The sequence below is a fragment of the Rhinopithecus roxellana genome, chromosome 9 (genome assembly GCF_007565055.1).
Source record: "Rhinopithecus roxellana isolate Shanxi Qingling chromosome 9, ASM756505v1, whole genome shotgun sequence".
Classification (NCBI taxonomy): Eukaryota; Metazoa; Chordata; class Mammalia; order Primates; family Cercopithecidae; genus Rhinopithecus; species Rhinopithecus roxellana.
Window position 1 is genome coordinate 40,384,213 of NC_044557.1, and position 24,309 is coordinate 40,408,521.

The 24,309-nt window shown below is 41.4% G+C and overlaps 1 pseudogene; it reads right to left on the bottom strand.

The window, feature by feature from the left end:
- Positions 1-22,237: 22,237 nt before the first annotated feature.
- LOC115899576 lies at positions 22,238-22,996 on the bottom strand (annotated as a pseudogene).
- Between the last annotated feature and the right edge of the window lie 1,313 nt (positions 22,997-24,309).

Below are 24,309 nucleotides of genomic sequence, written 5' to 3' on the forward strand. Positions count from 1 at the left end.
GTGGAAATGTCTGAATCACATTTAAAAAGGTAAATTGTTGAATGAATGTGGATGAGTCTGTTTAGACACAACAGTAGTCCCCACCTTATCTCTGGTTTCACTTTCTGAGGTTTCAGTTACCTGCAGCACAGTTCAATAAGATACTTTGAAATCAGAGAGACCACATTCATGTAACTTTTGTTACAGTATATGACTACCACTGTCCTATTTGATTATTAAAATATTTAAAATAATATTAATCTCTTGGTGTACCTAACTTACAAGTTAAACTTTATCATAGGTGTGTATGTACAGGAACAAATGTAGTATATATACAGTTTGGTTCTATCTGTGGTTTCAGGCACCCAGGGTGTCTTGGCACCAGCTCTGTGGATAAGGAGGAACTCCTGTATTTTATCTGTGGAATTTAAAAATCTAAATACAACATTTGTATGTTAAACTTCTTCAGTCTGAAATGCTTTCAGGCATCTACTGGGGGACTTGGCACTACCTCTGTGGTTAAGGGGGAACTCCTGTATTTTATTTGCAGAATTTTTTATCTAAATACATATTTTTTGTATTAAACTTCTTCAGTCTGAAATTTAAGAATAAAAACCAGAGAGAGTATGTGAAGATTTAGAACAGTACTCAGCATATGAGAGTAGCCAGCACCAGGCCAGGTGCGGTGACTCATGCTTGTAGTCCCAGCTAGTGTTTGGATCAAAGCAGTCCAACTCTAGAGCCTGCACTCTTAGCCTCTGTACTGTCAGTGTACATTAGCAGTCATCTTTTTTTTTTTTTTTTTTTTTTGAGGCGGAGTCTTGCTCTGTCCTCCAGGCTGGAGTGCAGTGGTGCAATCTCAGCTCACTGCAAGGTCTGCCTCCCGGGTTGATGCCATTCTCCTGCCTCAGCCTCCAGAGTAGCTGGGACTACAGGCGCCCGCCACCACGCCTGGCTAATTTTTTGTATTTTTAGTAGAGACGGGGTTTCACCATGTTAGCCAGGATGGTCTCAATCTCCTGACCTTGTGACCTGCCCTCCTCGGCCTCCCAAAGTGCTGGGATTACAGGCGTGAGCCACCACGCCCGGCTGTTAGCAAGTCATCTTTATCATTTGCAGTGGCAGTATGTCTGAGAGATACAAAATCCTGTTGTGTTAAAGAACATGGCATAGAAGGGCTTTATACATTTCCCTATAGCTGAGGTTAGAAATTTTACACTTGATCTTAGCCAAAAGGCTGAGAAGCGATGAGGTTAGAAATTTTATTGAGCTACTATTGTGTCCATTGTAAGGTAGAATGCTCATTTTAATGTTCTCATCCTTTCATTTGAAGTTCCATAGATACCAAGGCCATTCAACCCTATTTGCTCATTAAAATCATTTTACTAAATAAAGTGACCAAAAGAACAGAACTAGGGATACAATAACATCTTTCTTTTTTTTTTTTTTTTTTTTGAGACGGAGTCTCGCTCTGTCGCCCAGGCTGGAGTGCAGTGGCGTGATCTTGGCTCACTGCAAGCTCCGCCTCCCAGGTTCACGCCATTCTCCCGCCTCAGCCTCCCCAGTAGCTGGGACTACAGGCGCCTGCCACCACGCCTGGCTAATTTTTTGTATTTTTAGTAGAGACAGGGTTTCACTGTGGTCTCGATCTCCTGACCTTGTGATCCGCCCACCTCGGCCTCCCAAAGTGCTGGGATTACAGGTGTGAGCCACCGCGCCCGGCCACAATAACATCTTTCAACAGAGAATGATTCATATGGAACATATGATAGATTAGTAATTTACAATCATATTTAGTGGCAGAGCTCACAGAATTCTCTGTGGGGGTGGGAACTGAATGTCCTGCCCACAGGCCTCACTAGTACCTCCTGTCCCCTCTCTTTGTCCTGCTCCCCCGCCTGCATAAAATCTGAAAAGTCACTGGTCTCCTCCTGTCCCAGCTAGAACTGCTTCCTAGCTCTAGCAGAGAACCTGCAGAAGATTTCCACAACACAGCTTTGTGATCCTGACACCATGTGGGAAAGCTAGGGATATGTGATTTACCAGTCACTTCTGCTGGGTTTGTGCTTTTCATGTTCTACAGAATTAATACAACTCTTTAGGAAATATTTCTACTATTTGCCTTCCTTTGTGAGAAGACTGGACTTTATGGCTCTCCCCACATACTAATTCTGCTGTGTTGCTTTTGTGCTTTGGACTGATTCAAAAATGGCCCCAAGAGTCCCCACCTCCTGCTCTTCATGCCCTTGTGAAAACTCCTTCTCCGAGTGTGAGAAACCGTGACTGCTCCCAAACATTAGAATTTGGCAACAGTACTGGGATGTCACTTCCACAAATAGATTAAATAAGAATCTGATTTCTGTATTGCCAGTGGACTCTCCCTTGCTAGCCTTGAGGAAGGAGCTGCCATGTTGGAGGCTGCCCTATGGAGAAGCCCATGTGGCAAGGACATGAGGGCGGCTGGTGGCCCAGCCAGAAAGGAGCTGAGGCTCTCGGCCCAACAGCCTGAAAAGAACTGAAGTTACACCCACAATGACATGACTTTGGAAGCAGATCCTTGAGTCTTCAGATGAGACCTCAGAACTGGCCAACACCTTGATTGAAGCCCTAATGACAGACCCTGAAGCAGAGAGCCCTCCTAAGCCATGCCTGGATTCATGATTCACAGGAACTGTGAGGTAATGAATGTGTGCTGGTTGCTAAATTTGTGGTAATTTGTTACTTTGATACTGAGGAAATCAGATTACAATAAGAAAGAAATCAGATTACAATAAAGAAAGAGAGAAAGAAAAGAAAGGAGGGAAGGAAGAAAGGAAGGAAGGAAGGAAGAAAGGAAGGAAGGAAGGAGAAAGAGAAAGGAAAGGGAAAGAAAAGAGAAAGAAAGAGAAGAAAGAGAAGAGAAGAAGAGAAAGAAAGAAAGAAAGAAAGAAAGAAAGAAAGAAATAAAGAAAGAAAGAAAGAAACAAGAAAGAAGAAAGAAGAAAGAAAGAAAGAAAAGAAAGAAAGAAAGAAAAAGGAGGGAGGGAGAGAAGGAAGGAAGGAAGGAAAAAGAAAAGAATAATTGAAAAAGAACACATACAAATGAAAAATCATCATGCCCTAATAGAGAAATGAACAAAAATCTTGAAAAGTCAATTCATAATAAAGAATATGCTTTTAGGAGACAAATATTAAAAACAGGAAAATGTGATCTCGCAAGTACTTGAAGAATTACAAATTTAAGGTATCTTTTTTTGAAACACCCTTACATACACAATTCTTAATTTGAATGAAGTTGTGGTAAAAGAAGATCTCGCCACTGCTAATGACAACATAAATTATTAAAGCTTTTTGGAAAATAACTGCAGTTTGGCAGTGTATCAAGAACCTCAAAAATATTTATATTCACTGATTCAGTAATTCTGCTTCTGGACATCCATCCTATGAAATACTACAGAATAAGAATTTTAATTGAAAAAAATCACCAAGAGCCATTTATTCTGGTAAGAAATTCAAAGAAAGATAAATGTTTTAAACTAGCTAAATAAATTGCAATGGAACAGTTGATTCCAAAGGATATGATGATTGTGATAACAGAAATGGCTGTACTATAGTGTTCAATAAATGGGACAGAGTACAAAATTATACACTGATATAAGTGTATTTTAAAAATCAACAAAATTTTCTTAAAACATACAGAGAAAAGACAGAAAGCAAAGTTTTGTTTGTCTGGGACTAGTTGTCTGGAAGGCTGTGGATTTATTTATTAAAAAAAATCTTTTCTTGTTTTCCAATTTCTAGAAATTATTTATAATATAAACACCAATTTAAAAAATAGCCACAAGAATTACTTGCCTCTCTGTACACTAATAATGAACAATCTAAAAAGAAAGTAAGAAGATAATTCCATTTACAATAGCATCAAAAGAACAAAATACTTAGGAATAAACCTAATCGAGGTGAAAACCTTTTACATTGCCATAAAACATTGCTGAAAAAAGACACAAATAAATGGAAGGACATCCTGTGTATGTGGTTTTTTTTTGTTGTTGTTTTAAGACAAGAGTCTCACTCTGTCGCCCAGGCTGGAGCGCAGTGGCATGATCTTGGCTCACTGCAAGCTCTGCCTGCCGGGTTCACGCCATTCTCCTGCCTCAGCCTCCAGAGTAGCTGGGACTACAGGCGCCCGCCACCACGCCCGGCTAATTTTTTGTAATTTTTAGTACAGACGGGGTTTCACCATGTTAGCCAGGATGGTCTCAATCTCCTGACCTCGTGATCCACCCGCCTCGGCCTCCCAAAGTGCTGGGATTACAGGCGTGAGCCACCGAACCCGGCCTCATTCTGTGTTTATGAATTGGAAGATGGAATCTCACTCTTGTCGCCCAGGCTGTAGTACAATGGCGCGATTTTGGCTCACTGCAACCTCTGCCCCCCGGGTTCAAGCAATTCTGCTGCCTTAGCCTCCCAAGTAGCTGGGATTACAGGTGCCCGCCACCATGCATGGCTAATTTTTGTATTTTTAGTAAAAACAGGGTTTCACCATGTTGGCTAGGCTGGTCTCCAAGTCCTGATCTCAGGTGATCTGCCTGCCTTGGCTTCCCAAAGTGTTGGCGTTAAAGGCATAAACCTCTGTGCCCAGCCAGAAGATTTAATATTGTAAAAATGTACATACTACCCAAAGCAACCTATAGATTCAGTGGAATCCTATTTCAGAATCTAAATGTCTTTCTTTGCAGAAAAAAAAAAAAAAATTACCCTAAAATTCATATGGAATATCAAAAGATCTTTAATAGCCAAAACAATTTTGAAATGAAAGAACAAAGTTAAATGACTCACACTTCCTGATTTCAAAGTATATTACAAAGTCATAGTAATCAAAACAGTGTAGTACTGGCATGAAAACAAACAAATAGACCAAAGGAATAAAATAGAGCCCAGAAATAAACTCTTATGTATATGGTCAAATGATCTTCAACAAATATGTTTCATTTAGTTCTTTTTTATTATTTCTTTCTTTACCAAAGTAACTTAAACAAACACAAAAGTCACATCATTTTATTTCTTCATCCTTCTATTAGCATCTCTAAAATATGGACACTTTCTTACATAACCATAATGTCATTATCACTCTTAATTAACAATTTTTCACTAATATCAAATGATTTATCAATAATCAAATTTCCCTAATTGCCTCAAAATATGTTTTATGGTTGTTTTATTTACATCAAGATCTAAATAAGATGCACACATTTCTTTTAGGTGTTCTTTTAATCTAGATTCCTCCCCCCACCCAATTGTTTGTTTGCCTGTTTGCAGAAACTAGGTTCATTTTCTTTTTTCTTACGGTTTTTTTTGTGTGTGTGTGGTGGAATCTTGCTCTGTCGCCCAGGCTGGAGTACAGTGGCATGATCTCGGCTCACTGCAACCTCTGCCTCTCGGGTTCAAGTGATTCTCCTGCCTCAGCCTCCGAGTAGCTGGGACTACAGGCACAAGCCACCACTCCCAAGTAATGCATTTTTAGTAGAGATGGAGTTTTGCCATGTTGGTCAGGCTGGTCTCGAATTCCTGACCTCAAGTGATTTGCCCACGTCGGCCTCCCAAAGTACTGGGATTACAAGTGTGAGCCACCTCACCTGGCCAAACCAGGTTTATTTTCTATTAAATGTCCTACATACTGGGTTTGCCTATTGGCTTCTGGGCTAGTCCCTTTGCATTGCTGTAAAGGAACACCTGGGAGTAGGTAATTCATAAAGAAAAGAGGTTTATTTGGCTCACAGGTCTGCAGGCTATTCAGGAAGTATAGCTCTAGTATCTGCTTCCAGGGAGGGCTTAGGAAGCTTCCACTCAGGACTGAAGGCAAAGAGAAGCTGGCATCCCATGGTGAGAGAGGAAGCAAGAGCCAGGAAGGGGGTGCCAACCTCTGTTTTTTTTTTTTTTTTTTTTTTTTTGAGATAGAATCTAGTTCTGTAGTCCAGGCTGGAGTGCAGTGGCCTCATCTCGGCTCACTGCAACCTCCCCCTCCTGGGTTCAAGCAATTCTCCTGCCTCAGCCTCCCAAGTAGCTGGGACTACAGGTGCCCACCACCACGCCCAGCTAAGTTTTATATTTTTAGTAGAGAAGGGGGTTTCAATATGTTGGCCAGGCTGGTCTTGAACTCCTGACCGCAGGTGATCCACCCATCTTGGCCTCCCAAAATGCTAGGATTATAGGCATGAGCCACCGTACCCGGCTGCCAGCCTCTTTTAAATAACCAGATATCACATGAACTCAAAGAACCCACTCATTACCATGAGGATGGCTCCAAGCTATTTGTGAGGGATCCACTCCCATGACCCAAACACCTCCCACTAGGCTCACTTCCAACATTGGGGGTCACATTTCAACATGAGATTTGGAGGGGACAAAACGTCCAAACTTTGTCAGCTTCTTTGTGGTGACATTGAAATCTTTCTATTAGCCCCCATTTGATTTTAGAGACTTTGACTAAGTTCAGGTTCAACATTTAGGGGAAGAATCCTTCATATGTGGTGCTGTGTGCCTAACCTCAGGAAGAATACATTAGTTTTTCCGCCTTCAGAGATAATGAGATGGATCAAGGGGTTCCGTAAATCTGTCTATTGTAAGGGCATCCTCCAGCTTTCTCTCATGTAATGGTTCCATCCATTACATATCACCTGACTCAACTATTTAGGACTTACAAAATGAGGCAATCCTAATTTTATCATTCCTATCCTATTTAGTATTTGGAAATCTGTTAAACAAACAAACAAAAAAAAAACCTCTTCCACATAAAATAGAGCTATTTGGTGGATATGCAGTATGTACAAGAAAGTTAGGGTAGCCAGGCACGGTGGCTCATGCCTGTAATCCCAGCACTTTGGGAAGGCTGAGGCAGGTGGATCACCTGAGGTCGGGAGTTCGAGATCAGCCTGACCAACACGGAGAAACTCCATCTCTACAAAAAATTAGCAGGGCATGGTGGTGCATGCCTATAATTCCAGCTACTTGGGAGGCTGAGGCAGGAGAATCGTTTGAACTCAGGCGGCGGAGGTTGCCGTGAGCTAAGATTGTGCCATTGCACTCCAGCCAGGGCAACAAGAGTGAAACTTGGTCTCGAAAAAGAAAGAAAGAAAGAAAGAAAGAAAGAAAGAAAGAAAGAGAGAGAGAGAGAGAGAGAGAGAGAGAGAGAGAGAGAGAGAGAGAGAGAGAGAGAGAGAGAGAGAGAGAGAGAGAGAGAGAGAGAAAGAAAGAAAGAAAGAAAGAGAGTAAATGCTAATTTTTTCCTTTTAATTATCAAATTTCAGAGTAAGGAATTGGTGTCCTAGTTATTTACTGTGGCATCCAATGAGCTATTAGAGTTATTCTTCTCTTTTTGATATCATTCTATCATAAATTTATTTGTCTTTTATGTATTCAATATCTATCAATTCTAGTCTTAATTCTTTTTGATGCTTAAATGGTTTCATAATTGTCTAATGGTAGTTTCTTTATATTGGCCCCTGTTCTTTGGACATAATCCATAAATCTTCCTTGCTTTTTGACACAACAATATGTCCCTAACTCATCTTATAAATTCCTACCCAGATTTAGAATCAAGCATTCCTCCAGTGAGCCCTAATGTTTTTAGTGGGAAATGCTATCTAGAGACTCCAATCCAGACACAAGTTGTGCTCTGGGCTATTGGGTTATCATTACCCCTAGGCCTCTTCAGTGGACAGAACCAGGAAATGTCTACTTGTGAAATTTTAAAATAAAATAATCTAGTAAATATGTGCAGTATGTGATTATACCACAATAAAGCTGTTAAAAACAAAAACAAAAATAAATGCACATCAACGGGCTCAATTTCAATCACTATTTTAAGTCAACACTGGTAAGATAAAGATAATCATGTTTTAAACAGAAAAGCACATAACACATAGCACACTCCTGTGCACCACTCAGAGTTTAGCCATCAACTGTTGACGACGTTTTTTTCATACATAAGACAGCACAATAAATTCTAAGATTTACAAAAAACAGAGTGGAAACAATTAGATAAACATCTAGAAAAAATAATTTGAATCTCCTAATATCTTACACCAGAATACTTGTCAGAAAGATCAATGAAATCAATGTAGACAATGAAAACTCAGATGTGCCATAACAAAACTATGGTGATTTTAAAAAAAATGAAGTTGTGAGAGACAAAGATGACCCAAAACCCAAAGCAGAAAAGATTATTTAATTTGACAACAACAAAAATAAAATTTCTTGATGGTAACAAGCATGATGAGCAACTGACAAATTGAAGACAGACTGACAGACTGAAGTAAAATTTCTGCAACTCAGATCACAGATTAAGAGCTAATTTTCGGCCAGGTGTGGTGGCTCATGCCTGTAATTCCAGCACTTTGGGAGGCCGAGGCAGGAGGATTAGGAGGTCAGGAGATCTAGACCATCCTGGCTAACACTGTGAAACCCCGTCTCTACTAAAAATACAAAAAATTAGCTGAGTGTGGTGGCACACACCTGTAGTCCCAACTACTCAGGAGGCTGAGGCAGAAGAATTGCTTGAACCCGGGAGGTGGAGGTTGCAGTGAGCCGAGATCACACCACTGTACTCCAGGCTGGGTGACAGAGTGAGACACCGTCTCAAAAAAAAAAAAAGAGCTAACTTCCATATCAGAGAGCGCTTACCAAATCAATGAGTTGAAATATCAATAACCTAATAGAAAAAAACTGGTACAAGATATGAACAGACAATTCACAGAAAAGGAAATATAAATGACTCTTAAATAAATGAAACGATGCTTAATTCACTCTGAGTAATAGAAACACAACTTTGGGTGGTTGAGTGGTTGCCAAAATTAGTGGCAAGCAGTAAAAGCGATGACATTTGCTAAATCTCTTTTTTTTGAAACAGTGTTTTCTCTCTTGTTGCCCAGGCTGCAGTGCAATGGCATGATCTCGATTCACTGCAACCTCCACCTCCCAGGTTCAAGCGATTATCCTGCCTCAGCCTCCCAAGTAGCTGGGATTATAGTCGCCTGCCACCATGCCCAGATAATTTTTTGTATTTTTAGTAGAGACAGGGTTTCACCATGTTGGCCAGGTTGGTCTCAAACTCCTGATCTCAGGTGATCCACCCATCTTGGCCTCCCAAAGTGCTGAGATTATAGGCATGAGTCACCACACCTGGTCAGATTTTGCTAAATCTTGATTCTTGCCCTTTTAGTAGTCTATGTGATCAAATGGGAAGAACACATACGGTGCTTGCTACAAGCTGTTTTATGGTTGTTTGGAGGAAAAGCACTCGTGACCTGAGTTGCAAGCTGAACCAGCCTCTTTTTTCATGGAACACCATAAAAAAAAGTCTTTTTTTTTTTTTTTTTCCATTACTGGTTCGAATTATGTTGTATCAAAGCATCTTTTCCCATCCCTTAATAAAAATCTAGGAAGAAATCTATTATTATACTTTCTGGTAACTTTAGATTATTACAACCCAGTCCAGTTCAGTTTAAAACTCTAAAGTGGTATCCAGTTCAATGCTTTCCTTTCCACTCTCAGTGGTTACACTTGTGGCTTGAGTAAATAGACTATATAATTTAAAATAGAAACTGGGACACACTTGAGTGAAAGTCAGCACTAATAATAATAATGATACCTTGGTCATGTGCTGAGGCTACCCTGGCCATATTGGATGAATGGTCACCCTAGGTGGAAGGACTTGAAATAGGGAGAATGGAGCTTCCTCTGCTATTTCAAAACTCTCCCCCTGTGGATCCTAAACCTAACTCTAGTGCTGGGGAGCAGGAAGGAGGGACAGAGAAGGCAGAAGGCATCTCACATGTCTAGCAGTATGTTGGTGGTGGGGAGCTAACCGTTGGATCTGTTCAATTCCATGCCTTGCCTTTCAAAGTTGGGAGATCATCTGATTGATCACCCTCCTCTCACAAAGGAGGAAATGGGGACCCATGGAGACGATGACTCTTGTGAGGGGCATGCCTAATAAGGGGCTGAGCCAGCACTCCAGCACGTCATCCAACTTCTCCCCAGGGTCCCCTGTGCTGCACTAAGGCAGCTTCTCTTACATGCGCCCATCAGAGCCAGGACCAGGATGAGGCTTTGGGCTTAGTAGTTAAGGGGGTGGCAAGAAACCCAGTAACAGAGGTAAATAATATTGGAATGCATTCTCTTAAACGTCAAAATCAAAGCAAAACAAGCTATGACAAGCAAAAACACAATTTTAAATGAAGACGGCATCAGTATTACTCACTTTTCCTTTTTCCTCAGTTTTCAGTAACCACAGTGCACACAATTTAGATATCTAATGTCCATCTTGGACTGAACACGTCTAAGACAGAACTCTCTGGCTGGGTGCAGTGGCTCATGCCTGTAATCCCAGCGCTTTGGGAAGCCAAGGAGGGTGGATCAAAAGGTCAAGAGATCAAGACCATCCTGGCCAACATGGTGAAACCTCGTCTCTACTAAAAATACAAAAATTAGCTGGGCGGGGTGGCGTGTGCCTGTAGTCCCAGCTACTCAGGAGGCTGAGGCAGGAGAATCACTGGAACCCGGGAGGCGGAGCTTGTAGTGAACCGAGATTGCGCCACTGCACTCCAGCCTGGCAACAGAGCAAGCTCAGTCTCAAAAAAAAAAAAGACAGAACCCTCCATTTGCCACCCCCAATCTGTCCCTGCTTCAGGCCTCCCCATCTTGGTAAATGGCCTGGTTCATCAGGCTCAAAACCCAAAAGTCACTGCTGATTCCTCCTGTTTCCTCACTATGCACATCCAACCCATTAGCAAAGCATATGGAATACACATCCAAACAATGTTTCCAATCTCTAGTTATCTCTACCTTCAAGGTTTCCACTTTTGTGCCCCTCACCAAGATCACCCCTCACCTACATCCCTGCAAAAGGCTACTACCTTCTTGTTTTCACTCTTATCCTCCCATAGTCCATCTCTTTAAAATGTAAACCAGGCCAGGCGTGTTGGCTCACGCCTATAATCTATCACTTTGGGAGGCCAAGGCGGGCAGATCACCGGAGGCCAGGAGTTTAAGACCAGCCTGGCCAACATGGTGAAACCTTGTCTCTACTAAAAAAAAAAATACCAAAAAAAAAAAAAAAAAAAAAAAAAAAGAGTAGCCAGGCATGGTGGCACACATCTGTAGTCCCAGCTACTTAGGAGGCTGAGGCAGGAGAATTGCTTGAATCCAGGAGGTGGAGGTTGTAGTGAGCAGAGATCGCACCATTACACTCCAGCCTGGGCGAGAGAGTGAGACTTCATCTCAAAACAAATAAATAAAAATTAAAATTAAATATAATCACATCCCCCACCCACCCTGCCAAAAATCCTTAGTGTCACTCAAATGACATGTCCTAGTCCTCACATCCAAACCTATGAATATTTAGAAATATGGTCTTTGCACAGTGTGGTGTTGTGTTGTTTTGTACTGTGTTATGTTGTTTAGAGATAGGCTCTCCCTCTCTCACCCAGGCTGGAGTGCAGTGGTGCAATCACAGCTCACTGCAGCCTTAAACTCCTGGACTCAAGGGACCCTTCCGCCTCAGACTCCTGAGTAGCTGGCCCGGAAATATGATCTTTGCAAATCTAATTAGGTTAGGGATCTCAGAATGAGTTCAGTCTTAGATGTAGGTTGGGCCCCAAATCCAGTGACTAGTGTCCTTAGAGAGGAGAGAGAGATTTGACACAGACACACACGGAAAAGGCCCTGTGAAGACGAAAGCAGAGATTGCAGTGATGTGTCTACAAGCCAAGGAATGCCAGGTGTTGCCAGCAGCCAGCAGATGCTAGGAGAGCAGCATGAAACAGATTATCCCTCAGAAGCGTTCAAAAGGCTCAACCCTGCCAACACCTCCATTTTGTATTTCTGGCCTCCACAACTCTGAGGGAATAAATTTCTGTTGTTTCAAGTAACCAAGTTTGTGGTAATTTTTTACAGTAATCCTAGGAAACTAGTATAGGCATCTTCCCACTGTGCTTAGAATAAAATGCAAGCTCCCAATCCTACTTCACAAGGTACTACATTACCTGGCCCCTGACTTCTTTCTTTCTCATCTCCTTCCCCTCCTCTCACTCACTGTGCTGAACTGCATTGGCCTTCTCTGTTCTGCAAACACAGCAAGCTCACCTCCACCCAGGGACTTTGCATCTGCTCTTTCCTCTTTAGGAAGCCCCTCCCCCAGATTACTGCATGGCTGGTTCCTCCTGGTTATTCCGCCTTTCCTCTAATACCTCTTCCCTCTGTAGACATTTGTTATTCTCTTCTGTTACACAGCTGAAAAGGCGAGATGCTCACTTCCCCAGACTCCCTTGCAGCTTGGCCTTGACTATGTGAGCTAGGCTTTACATGTCACAAGCTGGTGTAAAGAAATAGGAACACTGGACTGCAGGCTGATGGTGTGAGAACTCACCCTTGGAGTTCCTTCTTCCTGCCTTTCTGGAACATTGTTTACCTTCCAGCAGCATGGAGGCTGCACTTCCTCTTAAACATCAGGTGCAGAGTCGTCCTCCAGTTTGTCCGTCTCTGGCGACTTCACAGTAGGCTGGGGGGTGACCTCAGAGTCATTTCAATACCTCTGGTACAGTTCTTTTAAAGTCAAATTCTTAATCATAATCTGAGCTTCTTCACTGTTAACTTCTTGGTCACCTGAAACCCACTTAAAGTTTAGCGATTGCCTTTTTTCTAGTTCTTTTAATAAGACTATTATTTTCACAGACATGTATGGGCTGGCTACAGTGTCTAGGCAGGGTTCCAGGCACTGGGAATACAATGAAAGACAAGACACGGCCAGGCGTGTTGGCTCATGCCTGTAATCCCAGCACTTTGGGAGGCCAAAGCAGGCAGATCACCTGAGGTCAGGAGTTCAAGACCAGCCTGGCCAACATGGCGAAACTTCATCTCTATTAAAAACACAAAAATTAGCTGGGTGTGGTGGCAGGTGCCTGTAATCCCGGTACTCCAGAGGTTGAGGCAGGAGAATCACTTGAACCTGGGAGGTGTTCACTGCAAGAGCATAGGCAAAACAGAAGCACCGTCGAATCACGCATTGCCCAGGTCCCTTTGAGAGTCCATTATACAGCAGTCCCCCTCTTTGCCCTTTCGCTTTCCATGGTTACAGTTACCTGCACCCCGAAAATATTAAATGGAAAACTCCAGAAATAAACAATTTGTCAGTTTTAAATCTCATGCCATCTTGAGTAGCGTGATAAAATCTCACATCATCGGCCAAAGAGAAGTTGTTAATCTCTTACTGTACCTCATTTATAAATTAAACTTTATCATATGTATGTATACATGGGTGAAAAAACAGTGTATACAGAGCTCAGTACTATCCTTGGCTTCAGGCATCCTCTGAGGTCCTAACTTAAACCTCCTTGGATAAGGGGGGACTATTGTAATCTGATTTCCTCAGTATTAAAGTAACACTTTAATTTCTCTCTTCTTCTTTCTCTTTCTTCTTTTTCTTTCTTTTCTTTCTTTCTTTCTTTCTTCTTTCTTGTTCTTTCTTCTTTTCTTTCTTCTTTCTTTCTTTCTTTCTTTCTTTCTTTCTTCGCTCTCTCTTTTCTTCTCTTCCTTCTTCTTTCTTTCCTTCCTTCCTTCCTTCCTTCCTTCCTTCCTTCCTTCCTTCCTTCCTTCCTTCCTTCCTTCCTTTCTTTTTTATTTTCTTTCTTTCTTTCTCTTTCTTTCTTTCTTCTTTTTGTTTTTTTGAGACAAGGGTCTTGCTCTGTCGCCCAGGCTGGAGTGCAGTGGTGCAATCTCAGCTCACTGCAACCTCCACCTCCCAGGTTCAAGTGATTCTCCTGCCTCAGCCTCCCAAGTAGCTGGGATTATAGGCACGTGCCACTACGCCAGGCTAATTTTATATTTTTAGTAGAGACGGAGTTTTGCCACGTTGGCCAGGCTGGTTTCAAACTCCTGATCTCAAGTGATCCACCTGCCTCGGCCTTCCAAAGTGCTGGGATTACAGGCGTGAGCTACTGATCCCAGCCATGTATGTGTTCTTTATATAATAAAAATATTGACCTGTTGTCACATTTTGACCAAATATTTTTCTCTACCCATTGTCTGTAGTTTATTCATATTTTAATAATCAGAAGTTACCATTTTTTGTAATTAAATCTGGCAATCTCCTTCATAGTTTTTTTCATTGTTTTGAAGTTTCTCTGTTCATTGAATAACTTTTCAATTCTATATATGCTCTTTAATCCATCTGGAAGCGATTTTGGTGTGTGGTATGTAAAGTATTTATTGAAAAAACATATAATTTTAGTAAAACCAATGGTGGAAGGCTAAACACTCCTTGCAAACAGGAAACATGTTTTATTCACTCTTGGGTTTCCCTGACTTTCCCAAGCAGAAGAATCACTAAAGGCAGCTTTTGTTTCCTCAGGCTCCAGCAGCCTAAGCTGCATTCAGAAAACATGGGTCTCCACTCCCTCCATCTGCTCTTTCTGCTGGAAGACACCAAGCACCTGTCCCCCTTGCTGGTGTCATGACATATCCCAGGGGTTGCTGGTCTCTTGTCCCTTGTAGACATCTTCCCCCATGAGCTTCTGTAGAAGCAACGGAAACGGCTACCTTCCCGGGGGCTGCCCAGCCTTGAGCCAGCAGCGCCCCCTGGCGCCTTTTCGTTTTAATTGTTCACACAATGCTCCACGCTCTCCACTGGTCATTTTTCCTGGAAGGCGCCTCAAAAGAACTGATTCAGTCGCTGGGGTAGTTTAGGCTAATTTGCTCTGACATTGCTCTTAGGGTAAATTTCTTCTTCATTTGAACAGCTCCTCCTCATTTAAGGGGAAGCCATTATTTCTTGGTTGCCTTTTTCTTTTTTTAGATATGGAGAGGCAGAGGGATTGTGGTTGGAGGCCGACTATTAGCCCCATTTTTGGTTTTTGTTTTTTTTTTTTTTTTTTTTTTTTTTGAGACAGGGTGTCGCTCTATCGCCCAGGCTGGAGTACAGTGGCCTGATCTCGGCTCATGGCACCCTCCACCTCCTGGGATCAAGAGATTCTCCTACTTTAACCTCCCAAGTAACTGGGATTATAGGCATGTGCCACCATGCCCGGCTAATTTTTGTCTTTTTGATAAAGACGGGATTTCACCATGTTGCTCAGGCTGGTCTTGAACTCCTGACCTCAATTGATCTGCTCCCCTCGGCCTGCTGGGATTACAGGTGTGAGCCACCGCGTCCCGCCCAGGAAGTCTTGAAGCTTTGTACAAATAAAATCCCAATGAGGATTTCCTGCTGTTCACACTAATGCCTGAGCTTGTGAGTTAGAATTACAGGTCTTTGCCGGGTGCGGTGGCTTACGCCTGTAATCCCAGCAGTTTGGGAGGCTGAGGCTGGCGGATCATTTGAGGTCAGGAGTTCGAGACCAGCCTGGCCAACATGGAGAAACGCTGTCCAAGTAAAATACAAAAATTAGCTGGGGCTGGGCGCGGTGGCTCAAGCCTGTAATCCCAGCACTTTGGGAGGCCGAGACGGGCGAATCACGAGGTCAGGAGATCGAGACCATCCTGGCTAACACGGTGAAACCCCGTCTCTACTAAAAATACAAAAACTAGCTGGGCGAGGTGGCGGGCGCCTGTAGTCCCAGCTACTCGGGAGGCTGAGGCAGGAGAATGGCGTAAACCCAGGAGACGGAGCTTGCAGTGAGCTGAGATCTGGCCACTGCACTCCAGACCAGGCGACAGAGTGAGACTCCGCCTCAAAAAAAAAAAAAAAAAAAAAAAAAAATTAGCTGGGCATGGTGGCAGTCCCAGCTACTTGGCAGGCTGAGGCAGGAGAATCGATTGAACCTGGGAGGTGGAGGTTGGAGTGTGGCGAGATCGCACCATTGCACTCCAGCCTGGGCGACAGTGAGAGATTCTGTCTCAAAAAGAAAAGAAAAAAACATAAAACTTTAAAATTGAATTTTTGTCCCTAAGGAGGAATCTATAAAAGAAGATGGGGGAGAGTTCAAATAAATGAAACCTATAAGTAGTCTTCAACTCTAATTAAGCCAACACTGGAGATGAGTCCTGTTAGAAAACAGAAAAACAAATTGTTGAATGTATCTGCATTATTTCTCTCCTACCACCCTGGCAGAGGTACTGAGTACCAGAATGGCCAAAACATAGTGGCAAGAGAGCCAGCAGGGAAAATTCTGAACAATCCACTAATTGCATACTCAAGCCTACATTCAATTGACTCTATATTCAGAAACAGAATTGTCCTAGCCGTGGGTTTATCCTAGCTCAAGTTAAAACAGCAGGAAATTATGAGATAATTATGGAAAGATATACTCCAGTAGACACTTAATAATAGACCATCTACCATAGTAGACTAGCACGACCCTTGTCACAACATTCACTTGAATATGAGAGAAGGCAGGTTATTCTTTCTTTTTAAACAATTTATTCTTCAGATTGTTTTGTGGCAGAATTAAAATTTCTTAAGGCCTTAAAGTAAAGATTACTCAACGTTGAACAAATGTTTGCTCAGACTGACTGTACAATATGTTCTAATATGGTTCACCATTTCTGAAAGTGGGAAAATCTACTTCCAGTTCTTCAGTCAGGGGAAATTCTGTAACTTGACCCCTCTGTGAGGGGATGTGCTTCTGGCATTGGTTGCCATAATTCTGTCAAGTTTTTTTCTCCCTTCTGTTTAAATTTCTCCTGGCTGCACTCTATTATTCCATAGACCTTTAGGTTTTCCCTCTTTGTAATTTGATGCCCTATTCAGCAGTATTCAGGAAGCTGTCTTGCTTTAGTTTAGTCCTCAACTGCTTCTGCTTTCCTTAGCTGAATGTGTGGCTTGTTTCATCTTTTCAGTTTTCCCCTTTCATGGGAGCTTGTATTATTTCAATATTCTTTATAAGGAAAGTATAAATTTCACGTGAGTTGATTCACATATATCAAGGTAATAAAAAAAATTTAAGGTTTTTGATATTGTTTGCTTTAAAAAACATACCCATACATACATTTTCCTCTTTTAATTCTTTAAATTTAGTTTTAATTTTCATCAGTTGTATGTGAATATCAGTTAAAGAGTCAAATAGCTACACTCCAATTATTTCATAGAAAAGCTGACCTCTAGGGTGCCACACCAATTCTTAGAGTCTCCCACCACGCTCAACTCCTTTGTGCTGTTGGTTTTGACACTTAACTTCATACCTCTAAATATAGCATGCTTATATGACTACTTCATCATTATTATTATTACTATTAGTATAGTTTTCAGCGTTATCTATTGACATTCCTCTTTGGAAAATGAGGATTTACTTTTTTCCACTCCTATCCCCAGTACATCTGGTCACAATTCTCCTCCATCTTTCCATCATAGTTAAGTTATAACTTTGATTAGATCAATATATGATGTTACAGTATTACATCTATGTAAAGCCGTTTGGGATTGTTCCATTCCTTATGCAATGTTTGCTTTCCTTTTGTTACCCAACTTTTTGTTTCTCCTAAAGTTAATAAACTTTTTGTTTCATTTGCTTTGTTTCTCTATACTCATCATTAAGTTAACCCCAACTTGCCTCAAGTTCTGGAAATATTCTTTCAGTCCACTCAAACACAGGGATTCATTAGTTTTATCTTCAGTCTTTGGACCTGCTCTAATCTGTACTGGTGCACAACTGACAGCTCGTGGTTTTATTTGCCATCGTCTTTGGGGATTCCCTTTGTTTCTCTTTATTGAGTCCTGTTTGTTGCCTAGTTCCTGTTTTCTTCTTTCTTGGATTATGTTCTTGCTTTGGTGGAATGAACCCCCTCAAGTAACTTCCTGAAAAGGGTACACAGATACAAATTTTTGAGACCAGACATGTCTGAAAAGGTCTTTAGTCAACTTGCACATACAATCAATAGTTTGTCTGGGTATAGAATTCTAAGTTGAAAGTGATTTTTGCTTAGAATTTTGGTAGCAATGCTCTCCACTGTCTTTTAGTGTTCTTATCTTTTGTATGTGACTTGTTTTTGCTTTTAAATTCTGGAAACTTTAGGACTTTGCTATTGTCTCCACTGTTTCAAACTTTCATGATTATATACTTTCTCATAGTCTGTTTTCAATCATTGTTTGGGCAATCAGTTACATCCTTTCAAACGGAAAACATTTGTTTCTTAAATGGTTCTTTAATAATTTTCTTCTGTTTTTCATATTTTCTCTTCCTGGAACTTCTGTTAGTTAGATTTTGGACTTCTCAGATTGATCCTCCGATTGTCTTGTTTTTGTTATTTTCAATTTATTTTACTTTTCCTCTACTTTCTGAGGTATTTCCTTACCTTTATGTATCAATTTTTCTAACAAATTTATTTATTTATATTATAGTGTTAACTTCCGAGAGCTCTTTACTATTTCCTAGATTAAAAAAATACTATGTTTGTTTCACATAGTCAACATTCCTTTTACATATCTCCAAGGATGGTTAAGATTTAAAAAATCTTCCTCTTTAATATTAAAGCCTTTACTCAGAAATAAATTAGGCTGGTTGCTTCTATTTAAGAGTAAGGTGGGCCGGGCACGGTGACTCATGCCTGTAATCCCAGCACTTTGGGAGGCCGAGGCAGGCAGATCACAAGGTTAGGAGTTTGAGACCAGACTGGCCAAAATGATGAAACCCTGTCTCTACTAAAAATACAAAAATTACCTGGGCATGGTGGCAGCACCTGTAAACTCAGCTACTCAGGCGGCTGAGGCAGGAGAATCGTTTGAATCCAGGAGGCGGAGGTCGCAGTGAGCCAAGATCACACCATTGCACTTCAGCCTGGGCGACAGGGCGAGACTCCATCACACACACACACACACCACACACACACACACAAAGTAAGGCATTAAAAGCTGATTGCTAACTCTGCACATGTGGACGGACCTTTAAGAATGAAAGCTTCACTGTCAGTTATTCTACTGTTTGCTGGGGAGCATCCATCATCAGTATCTTTATGTCTATTTTCTTGGACTATTCATATTTCCTGCCTGGAGGGTGTTAGCTTGGTTGCTAGATCATGTGAATTTAAACTTAAATAAGTATCTATAAAAATCTTAAGTTCAATTTAGTATTGTGTGATCTCTTCAATACTAGACTGTAATATCAAATCTTGGGTCTATGTATGTTTTTGCTTTTCCCCAGTGTTCCTTGCATGATGCTAAGGATATAGTGGGTGATGAAATATATGCTTGCTGAATATGGGAATAAGATTTATTTTATGATCAGAATTTTTTTTTTTTTTTTTTGAGATGGAGTCTCGCTCTGTCACCCAGGCTGGTGTGCAGTGGCACGATCTTGGCTCACTGCAACCCGCCTCCCGGGTTCCAGTGATTATCCTGCCTCAGCCTCGTGAGTATCTGGGATTACAGGCACCACCACCACGCCTGGCTAATTTTTGTGTTTTTAGTAGAGATGGGGTTTCACCATGTTGGTCAGGTGGTCTCGAACTCCTGACCTTGTGATCTGCCTCCCTTGGCCTCCCAAAGTGCTGGGATTACAGGCGTGACCCACCGCACCTGGCCATGATCAGATTTATGTGAAGGAAAGGAATAAGTATACACTTAACTATTTCCTTTTCAGCATAGGGCACTGACATAGTTTGGGTATTTGTCCCCACACAAATCTTATGTTAAATGTGTTGTCACCAATGTTGGAGGTGAGGCCTGGTAGGAGGTGTTTGGATCATGGGGATGGATCCCTCATGAATGGTTTGGACCATCGTCTTGGTGATAAGTGAGCTGTTGCTCTGAGTTCACACAAGAGCTGTTCATTTAAAAGTGTGTGGCACCTCCCCCACACTCTCTCACTTGCTTCTGCTTTCACCATGTGAAGGGCCTGCTCCCTCTTCTGCCATGATTGTAAGCTTCCAGAGGCCTCCTTAGAAGCTGAACACATGCCTGCACCGTGCTTCCTGTAAAGCCTGCAGAGCTGTGAGCCAGCCAAACCTCTTTTCTTATAAATTACCCAGTCTCCGGCATTTATTTATAGCAATGCAAGAATGGCCTAATTCAGGCACCACATTATATTTCTCATGTAACTTCTTTTTCTCAATTACACTGTTCTAATATTTGTATCAAGTAATGCCTTAGACACTAATTTTCTTTTTTAATGGATTAGATAAAATAAGTTGTTTAAATATTTAAAATAATGAAAGTGAAAGTAGGGTATTTCCTGCCACCATCACTATCCCAGGTGGTGGAGTGTAAGGATTAAGGACGTAGGTTCTGCCCTGTCATTGGCTACGTGACCCTCCGCCAAGTTACTTACTCTTTCTGGGTATCAATCTCCTAATATCTTTACATAAATAATCATAGTAAATAGGTTAGTTGTGAGATTTTAGTCTATGTAAAACACTTTACAGTTTTTGGATTATAATACTCTCAATAAATTTTAGCTATGACAATAACAAAAAGAGATGAGTTTTTCTGAACCGTGAGGACAGTAATTACAAGAGTGATGGGTGTTATGAAGGAGAAGTGTAGTGTCACAGGAACATTTACCAGAGGGGCATAACTTAAACGGGTGCATTTTAGTCTTTTTCCCTCATGGCCCTGTTAGCTGCTCTCTGCCTTTTTTTTTTTTTTTTTTTTTTAAACAAAGTCTTGCTCTGTCACCCAGGCTGGAGTGCAGTGGTATGATCTTGCTCACTGCAACCTCTGCCTCCCAGGTTCAAGCAATTCTCCTGCCTCAGTCTCCCGAGTAGCTGGGATTACAGGCGCCTGCCACCATGCCTGCTAATTTCTGTATTTTTAGTAGAGATGGGGTTTCACTATGTTGGCCAGCTGGTCTTGAATTCCTGACCTCAGGTGATCCAACCACCTCAGTCTCCCAAGTGCTGAGATTACAGGCGTGAGCCACCATGCCCGGCCTGCTGCCCTCTCCTTTCAACTTTAGAAAGTGGCTGGAGAAAAGTGAATTCCTGGCACAGTTAAAAGCATGTTTACCATGATTCAGTTAGCTTGAGAAACTGGATGAAAGGGAAGGCAAGTAGTGTGATACATGGGAGCAAGGAACAGTTAGGGAAGTGGATTAAAGGCGCTTTAAGCAGGCTTGTGCAGATTGAGGCTTAACTTTACATTTCAATATTTGTTACTATTACATTCTATTCTTTTTGAGCAAGCAATATTTTGACATAAAATCAAATATAAATGGTATGCAGTGAAAACTCTCATTCCTTTCCTTGCTCTGTCTCTTTTCCTTACCACAGATAATGACCTTGTTTTTTTTTTCCTTTCTGGAGTTATGCAAGTGCAAAAATTATGAATACCTGTTTTTATTCCCCCTCTTTCCTTCACAAAAGGAAGCATATTGTAACATACTCAGTTGCATTCATTATCATCTTACATCTTGCTTTTAATTTAAAAATATATTATGCAGCTTTATCAGTAACACTATAAAGGCTTCTTTTTATTTCTTCTCATGTACACAGTGTTTTATGATATGGATATATCATCATCTAACCAGTTCTTATTAATGGAGATTGACCTGCTCTCATTTTGCTCTTACCAAAATGCTGCAATGAATAAAACTTGTTCATATGTCTACATAATAAATCTCCAGAAGTAGGATTATTAGATCACAGGGTAAATAATTTTGTAATTTTTTTTTTATTCATTCAAATATTTATTGAGCAGCTAAGGAGATGCAAAGGTGATTTAAAACATGGTCAGAGGTCTGGGCGCGGTGGCTCATGCCTGTAATCCCAGCACTTTGGGAGGCCGAGGTGGGTGGATCACGAGATCAGGAGATCGAGACCATCCTGGCTAACAGGGTGAAACCCCGTCTCTACTAAAATACAAAAAACTAGCCAGGTGTGCAGGCGGGCACCTGTAGTCCCAGCTACTTGGGAGGCTGAGGCAGGAGAATGGTGTGAACCCGGGAGGCAGAGCTTGCAGTGAGCCAAGATCCTGCCACTGCACTCCAGTCTGGGAGACAGCGAGACTATGTCTCAAAAACAAATAAACAAAACAAACAAACAAACAAACAAAAAACATGGTCAGAGGTGAGGCAAATGTGCAAGTAATAGAAAGCAAAGGGCAAGGTTCACCAAATCACAGTCGTCAGAAGAAAGTGCTTTAGGGAACTGAGAGTGAGATTGTTTCCAACCTGAAGAGGCATGGGCAGCAAATCAGAGAAGAGGATTGGGATTAAAATAGAAGACTTCAGTCTGGATTGTTGACACTGAATATGGACTATATTTGTCTCTCCTTTTCCTTTCTCCCCATCTTTTGTCTCTCCTTTTCCTTTCTCCCCATCTTTGGGCTTAATTTACCAGTAGTGCCCAGGATTGTTCAATGCACTTTTTCTATACTTGCTTCCATTTTTGCTCTGATGTCTTCTACAGAACTAGGTCCTTTTGGTGTTTTAGGAGTTTTTCCTGTTTTTTTTTTTGAAGGATTCTTGTCCTTTTGATCTTGGTGTTGATGATGGTTTTGAGTCTTTTCCATTCTGATTTGACTTTTGTCCTTTTTTGGCTGGAGTATCTCATATAGATTGCTTCACTGGTGCTTTTTCTTCAGATTCCTCATCATCAAAATCATCATCTTCTTAATCATCATCATCTTTATCATCATCATCTTTATCAGCAGCAAGTTTCACTTTTTTCTGTGGAATCTTCCTACCACCTCCAGTAGCAGACTGCTTTCCAGATATACTTAATAGTTTCACATCCTCCTCCTCTTCATCTTCTGACTCTGCATCTTCTACCACAGCTACTAAGTGCTGCCCACTAATATGCACTGGCCCTGAACCACACTTCAACCGTAAGACCACTGGGTGTGTTATTTCAAAGCACTGTTGGCTATACAGACATTTCAAAGTTGCCAGTGTTACTTTAATTGGACTGCCTTCCTAATTCACTGCCTCTGCTTCAATAATTTGCAATTCATCCCTTGCACCAGCCCCTAAACTGACCGTTCTTAAAGATAACTGGTGCTCATTTTCATCATTATCCACCTTAAAGTGATCATCTTTGTCAGCCTTTAGTTCACAACTGAAAGATAGTTCTGGGGCCTCAGGGGACTCATGTCCCTGTCCATCAAATCTTCCATCAGGTGGTGGCACACACTTAGGTGGGAGAGAAGGTGGATGGAGATCAATGACCACGGCTCAAGAGAGTAGCCGTGCAGTACAGAATCACAACCAGCAATTTTGTAATTTTAATAGATGTTCCCAGATTATTTTCCCTAAAGTTTGTACTTCCACCAGCAATATCCAAGAGTGCCTAGGCATTTCTCCATGGTCCTCATGCTTCACCAATTATATTTGTCAAATGTTTGGATTTTGGCCATAATGGAAAATGGTATTGAAAGTAGTTTTAATTAGCAATTTTATATATTTAAGAATCACTCATATTTCTATGTCTGTCAGCTAATCATTCATCTGTTGATCTTTCCTTGTCAAATTCCAGAAACTCTTTTTACACTAGAGGGATTCACCCTTTGCTGTAATATGAGGTACAAATCCTCTCCTCCAGTTTGTTATTTCTCGTTAATCTTATTTATATTGTTAATTTTCTTTCTATGAAGACATGTTCCTTGTTTTTGTAGCTGAAAGCATCAGTTGTTTTATTTATGGCTTTAGGAAGACTTTTCTACTATGATGTTATAAAGGAATTTACTGTTCTCTTCTGGTACTTCTTATGACTTCATTTTGACACTGAAGTCTTTGATGCATTGACAGCCTATCCTAATTGACATGGTTTGAATCTATGTCCCCACCCAAATCTCATGTTCAATTGTAATCCCCAGAGTTGGGGCGGGGCCTGGTGGGAGGTGATTGAATCATAGGGGTGGATCCTCTGTAAATGGTTTAGCACCATCCTCTCAGTGCTGTTCTTATGACAGTAAGTGAGTGAGCTATCATGAGATCTGGTTGTTTAAAAGTATGTAACCCACCCCCCAACCCAGTCTCTCTCTTGCTCTTGCTCTACCCATGTAAGACATCCCTGCTTCCCCTTCGCCTCTACCATGATTGTATGTTTCCTGAGGCCTCTCCAGAAGCTGAGTAGTCCCCAGCATCATGCTTCCTGTACAGCCCGAGGAACTGTAAGCCAATTAAACCTTTTCTTTTTAAACCACCCAGTCTCGGGTATTCTTTATAGCAATGTGAGAACAGACTAATACACTAATAAGTGATGTGAGGTCTAGATCTAATTTTGGTAGTTGGTCACACAAGTTTCCCAGAATAATTTTATTAACAGTCCATCTTTTTTGGCCAGGTGCAGTGGCTCGTGCCTGTAATCCCAGCACTTTGGGAGGTTGAGGCAGGAGAATCTCAAGCTCAGGAGTTTGAGACGACCCTGGGCAACACGGCTAAAACCCTGTCTCTACAGAAAATGTAAAAATTAGCCAGGTGTGGTGGT